This window comes from Solanum pennellii, chromosome 10, assembly GCF_001406875.1.
Source record: "Solanum pennellii chromosome 10, SPENNV200".
Classification (NCBI taxonomy): Eukaryota; Viridiplantae; Streptophyta; class Magnoliopsida; order Solanales; family Solanaceae; genus Solanum; species Solanum pennellii.
In genome coordinates, this window is record NC_028646.1 from 13,973,781 (window position 1) to 13,981,023 (window position 7,243).

Here is a 7,243-nt window from a genome sequence, read left to right on the forward strand (position 1 = left end):
TTTAAGGTGTTTTGCTTATCAAGGAGCAAGGGGCAAATCTTTAATTATATTTTAATAAAATAACATAATCTATATTTATATTTTTTTGGGAGACATCCATATTTATATTACTTTAAAAGGGAAGGCATGAAATTCCTTTAAAATGTTTATTAAACTTTTTGTCCTTTGATAAAATATATGGTAAGAGATTCGGGAGTATATATATAGTAAGAAAATATATGGCAAGTGATACTAGGAGAACTAATAATTAAAGAAATTTTAAAATATATGGCAAGAGAAAAAGAATATAATCCGATAAAATAGACGATAGTGAAGTAATAATATATTCTTTTGTATTTTATCATTTTTATTTTTCAATTGATCTGAAAAGATATTATTGTTCATTAGAATTTTTTATTTGGCATTATTATTTTTTAAGAAAGTCAAGTTGGATGAAGAGTTAAAATGTCAAAACCCCATTTTCAATTTTAACAATAATTAACCTATAATTTGCCTATTAATACATATACACTACTACTATGTAAATTAAAATACCTTACTTAGTGTAATGTAATTCTTCTTCTTCAACAATAATTATTACAGAGTGAACGAATGTGTAGAGATAGATTAATTGAATCTACAAAAAGTTACTAGTTTTGTGGTATTTCTAATACTATTTCAAATTTGCTTATCAAGGAGAAAGTTTGGATGTCTCCAAATATGGGGCAAATCTTTAATTATATATTAATGAGAAAATAGACAAATACCTCCTTAATTTATTATCGAATTCTCGACTACATACTTATACTTTGTGGGAGTTCTATTATCTCCATGAGTTTTTTAAAAATAAAATATATTCCACTTGAAACTAGACAACCACATTTTTAATATGTAGTCAGGGGCAGCTCAACGTAATTGGGGACCTAAAGCGAAATTTTAATTCGCGGCCTAATATATAAATACACTTCATATACGTGTTTATTCAAAAAATATTTTTTACACTATTCAGATGGAAATTATTAGTACTTAATATTGTTTTCTCAGTTATTACTTTTAGGTAAGATTTTATCAACTCAACATTGAAAAAAATCCTTTAAGTGAGGCAATTATTATATGTATTGTTAACATAATGCTATAAGTAATAAGCTGATAGATATTATATAAAGATAAGAGTAACAACCACAGAATTTGACTCAAGAAGTTGATGACTTGGTATACCTCATTTTAACATGCTTATATTCTAGTAATACTTGAAACTAAAATTTAAAAAGAAATAAAAAAGAATTTGTAATTCACTTTTTCCAACACTGTTCACTATTAATTTTTATTTTTAACAAAGTACAAAAGATGTTAAAGTGGATAAAATATTTATTTTTAAAAAAAATATACTTTTTATCATAAATATTTAATATTTCTATAAAAATTTTAACATTTTTTTATTAATTACAAAAACATGTATACTTTTTTTTCCTCCTCCTTATTTTTCTTTTCTTTTTTTTTGTTTTCAATTCCCTTCTAATTTTAAATCATTCACACATGAAAAAAAAAAATCAAAGTTATTTTTATTATCATTTTTTCATCATTTCACAGCATCCTTCAGGCACCTTGATAAGCTTGACAAAATAGTTTAGGAAATACCTAACAAAATAAAAGTTTACTAACGGTATTTTACTAATTAAATGTTTAAGAAAAACCTAACAAAATAAATATTTACTAACGGTAATGTCAATGCCTAACAATTATGTTATTTAAGCCTTTTAACCAAAAAAAAATTTAGTAAGCCCACATAATAATAATTTTCAATAAAAACTAAGTAACGGAATTACCCATGTAATGCTAATTAGTAGACATACTTTTGGCTTTTCGATTTCTCCAGTTTTAATGTGCATTGCCATGTCAAAATTAGAATATAAAAAGGAGAAAAGACATAAAGTCACCATTAAAGTTTGTTTCGGATTTTCATAAATATATCTTAACTTTGCGATTGTCTTATTACCCCACTAAACAGATATTATTATACCATTTTTCGATCAGCCCGAAATTTTAAAAAGCAAATGAGTTCACACCAATCATTACATGACACGTGTTAATTTAATTTAAAATATAATTTTTTTCATTTTAAAATTTTCCTTTATCTTTTCCTTTCTGTATTTCTCTCTCTCTTATTTTTGAATTTTAATATATTTTAAATTTCATTTCATCTCCACTTCCCACTTTCAAGTGATTTATCCCTTTATTTTCTTTTTTTTTTCTTCACCTCCCATCCCCCATGTCAAATTGAAACTTATTTACACTCTTTTTCCTTTTTTTTTCTTTTACTTCTCCGGTCAAATTATTTATAAAATTCATATTATTATTTAGAATTTATTGAATTATTGATAACAAAATTAATTGTTTTTTTAAAAAAAAATTGAAGGTATCATCAACTACTCATTTTCATATAAATTCAAAATTAGCAATAATAATTTTAAAAGAATTAATTAATTTTTCAAAAACTGAAAGAACTTAATTGAAATCGAAAAAAAATATATATGATACTTCCTGATCATCTTAAAATCTAATGAGTTTATCCAAACGTAAGAAAATATTTAGACACAATTCAAAAATTTAAGAGAGTAAAACTAATAGTAATAAAAAAAAAAGGAGGTGAAGTTGTGATTAAAATGGTGACATTGAAAGTAAGTAGATTCAATGATTGGAGATGACAATGAATTTTTGAAAAGAAAGAATAAAGAAAAGAGAAAAAATAAAAAGGAAAAAAAGTTAAAATAATAAGAAAAATAAGAAAATATATGTGACGACCCTCTTAGTTATTTTAAGAATTTTAACCATTATTTTTATATTAACCTTTTTAGCAGATTTTATAAATGACTTATAACTTATAAGAGTTAGTGACATGATTTTCAACTTTAAGAAAGGATTATTTTGAACTTATAAGAGTTAGTGACATGATTTTCAACTTTAATAAAGGATAATTTTGTTGCAAATAATAATAAAAAAAAGGAAGAAAATAAATTAGAAAATTAAAGTAAATAAATAAGTAAAATAATAATGATAATAATATTTTTTTTAAAAAAAAGGCAAAGTGCCCTGAATGTTAAAAGTGTTAGGCGGCTAGATTAATAAAAATAAGAACGAACAGAAACAAAAAAAATATGCAGAAGAAGAAAAGAAAAGGAAGGGAGAAAAAGAAAAAGAAAAAGGAGGAGAAAAATTGATACGTTCATCGCGTCAAGGTAATTATTCTTATCCTTTATATAAATTTCTTTAAGTAATCATGAGTAGATTTTAGGTCAAACCATGAATAATTTATGTTAATATATAAACTTGTGATTATTCATAGATGTCATTATATACTAAATTATTATTATTATTACGTATTTGGTGTGGAAAGAATTGAATTTGAGATTTTGTGTCAACTTACTAGATTAAGGACAAGGTTTTGCTTCTATCGATAATGGTTATGGGGATTAGTTGTAAGTGTTGCAGGACTGAATTGATAAGAATGGAAATAAGAATATATCATACAAATACATATTTTAATATGTTGGCAGATAGGAAATTAAAAACGGTATTGTAAGGATTACACTATTATTGTTTAACTACCAAATGAGGCGTATAACATAGTCACATAGTCAGAGAAATGACCAAGGTGACATTGTGGGTGAAGGAAAATGGTTTTAAGTTATATGCATTTAAATTATTATAATCAGTATGGTCACATAAGAGTTGAATTGAAATGAGGTTCATGTTTTATTTTTGTCATTGGTTCTTAACTAGTGGCTTCTAATTCTTATTATTATTATTTTATTCTCCTATTATAAATTAAGTTTTTCTATATTGAGATAGGTAATTAAATATTTGGAGTAATTTTTATATGAAAACTATGATGATTGTAGTTTTTGGAGCAATTATATGAGATTTGACCTATTGGTTGGAATCAAGAATTAGAAACTTTATTATAAATTTGGGTGAGTTTTAGATCTAAGTTAGACATGTAGCAATATGAATGTTGTTAGTTTCGAAATCTTATCGCGGTCATTTATTTGAATAGATTGCTTTAAGTTGGAAATTCAACGAAAAGGGAAGGCTCAAGTCACGGAGTGAATTCTTGATTGATTGAGGCAAGTGGATTTCTAAACTCTTGTTAAGTATATGGAATGCGTGTATTTCGTTGTGGCATATGTTTGGGAGTAATGGGTCTTGGTGAGGGTTGACTTGTCCACGTTGAATAGTTCTAATGATGAAAAAGGGGTAATAAATAGCAATGTGATTAATTATTTATGTGTGATGGGTTGAGAAAGGTTTGAAAGCTTGTTGAATCATTATTGGTGTGATATTATAATTGTGTTGTTGTGAATTGTGCAATGTTATGAAAATGGTTATATCTTGTTTATTTGTGTGAACATGTCATTTGCATTATTATGAGACATGATTGTGGAAAGTTTTATGTGCATTGAGAAAGAATGATAACTTAAGGAGGATGTACCACTTCGACAGACGTATCGCGCGCCGCGATGGATACTATATTTCGAGGATCGTGTCATGCATCACGACAGATGCATGGACGGATATGTCCCACATGGATCCCGGACTGAGAGACAGCAGGTGTGTATCAATAGGTCAGACATGCATCATTATACTTGACATTGCATTCCACTGCATTGCACATGCTTATAATTAGTGAACTTGATATTGTGTTTTGCTGATCTTGTGAATGCCTTTCTGTGGAACTTGTGATTGATGAATACTGAGCTTGTTGATGAGGATATAAAATTTGTTAAAGTGCTTTGTTGAGGATATATAATTTGGCAAAGTATTGTCGTTCAGGATATGTAATTTGCCAAAGTGTTGTTGAGGATATGTTTGTTCAAGTATTGTTGTTGAGGATATGTAACCTGTCTAGGTATTTTTGTTGAGTTATGTTCTATGTAAATTGTGAGTTGTTATGTTGGACTGATTTTTATGCAGGTTGTAATTTTGGAGGTTCGGTTGGGGTGGTAGGAGTACCCGTATTTCATCCCCTTAGCTTGTGTTTAGAGGTTTACTTGTTGAGTACCGTGTGGTTTGGTACTCACACCTTGCTTCTACAATTTTTTGTAGGTTACTAGCCTAGACCTTTATAATATATTCTCTTCTTTTCCGAGGCTTCCTAGAGATTTGTGAGGTAGTTGTTGGTCATCTCAGCATCCCTCCTTAGTCATGTTTATGATTTTGTTCTACACTAGAAACAATATCATATAAGACTTATATTTTCTTTTGATTCGATTGTAATACTTTAGAGACTTGTACACGTGACAACCAGGTTTTGGGGTATAATGTAAGTTTATAATAAATTTTTCGCATTTTATTGTTATAGTTGAGTTTTATGCTGACTTGTCTTAGTGGGATAAGACGAGTGCTATCACATCCATTTTTTTGGGGTCGTGACAATATATTTTATGATAAAATCATATTAGTTATTTTAGGTTGTTCACTCTCTTTGAGAGAGTGCACACCACTCTCTATGTCAGATGAACGAAAAATTATGTAATTATATCTATTCACAATTGTTTAGTGGGGTAAAAGGACGGTTGCAAAGTTAAGGTGTATTTATAAAAATTCGGCAAAACTTCAGTGGTGACTATGTCTTTTCTCTATAAAAAGACAAAAGTTTCAACTCACCATAACAATTCGTATTAGGGGTGTGCTTTTGATTTTTTGGTTCGGCTTTATACAATTCGATTTGGATTTTCGATTTTTAATTTTGAAGAAGTGTAATACAATTCTAACCAAAATAAATTTTGTTTGGTTTGAATTTTTTTGCTTTGATTAATTGGTTATGTCAATAATCAGAAAAATAACAAACTTATATTGACAATTTTAAAAAATATTATATATATATATATATATATATTGAATTTCTTAAATATGCTTTTTAATAAATCACAAGTAAAACGTAAAACACAATACTTAAAAGTATATCAATTATAGATGTCCAAACATAAGAAAATAAACTAAGTCATTTATAATTTGGTTTTTCGATTTTCATTTTTTCTAAATCCGAAACCAAACAAAAAACCTAAACAAAGTAAGTTTCAAATTCAAAACAAAATCAAATATCCAAAAAATCAATCTAAATTAGAATTTGATTTAATTTTTTTAATTTAATCCAAATAGTACACAACCCTTATTTGTACTGCTATTTAATATGGATTATATTAATTTGTGCTTATTTTGTTTGTATCATCTTCTTAGCATATCTAAATACATTTATTTCTATATTGATAGAATTGTTTGTGAAAAGATTACACTTTTGATCCCATATAATCTATTTACAGTCAATTTTGTTAGTATAAAAATGAATATATTTAGATGTGCTTTTTACTTGACATTTGGTAAACTTTTCAGATTATGACATTTGTATCGAGGAGCGTGAGGTGTTAAATATAATTTTTAAAAGATTACTATATTTAACTTTTAAATCTAAAAAAAGTCATTTTTCTACATTTATTTACTTTATTGTGCTCTGTTTTTTTATTAGATCATTTGAAATTTGAAAACTGCTTATGATATTCAATTATTTAAAAGTAGGGACACAATTTAATTTATATTTCGTTGTTTGATGCAGATAGATTTAGCTCTTTACTTCAACTACTATCATCTATTAGTAAAAATAATGGAATAAATGTATAAAGTATTCCTTTAATCTATGCTTGAAGTTTTAGAGACACACTTATATTATACTAAGGTTTTATTATCTCCCTTTTTTTTTTTGTAAATAATTTTCTACCCCTTTTCGATCTACGTGATAGTAGTTTGAAAAAAATGACAACACACGCTGGGCCCACAAGATAGTGTCACGTAGGCCGAAAAGGGGTAGAAAATTATTCATAAAATATGTTTAGAGGGGCAATAAGACCATAGTATAGTATAAGTGTGTCTCTAAAATTTTGAATGTAAATTGAAGTGGTATTTGTGCATTATCCCTATAATTAATGAAAATGTAAGTGTCACGATCAAAAATGGACGTGATGGCACTCGTCTTATCCCACCAAGACAAGTCAGCCTAAAACTCAACCATTACAATAAAGTGCGGAAATAAAATATAAGTAACTTAATAAAACCCCCCAAAACCTGCTAGTCACGTGTACAAGCCTCTAAAATATTACAATTGATTCAAAATAGAAGTCTAAAATGAAGTTGTCTTTCAAGTAAAAACAAAGTCATAAACTGGAGTAGGAAAGTTCGCTGAGATGACAACAACTACCTCACAAATCTCCAA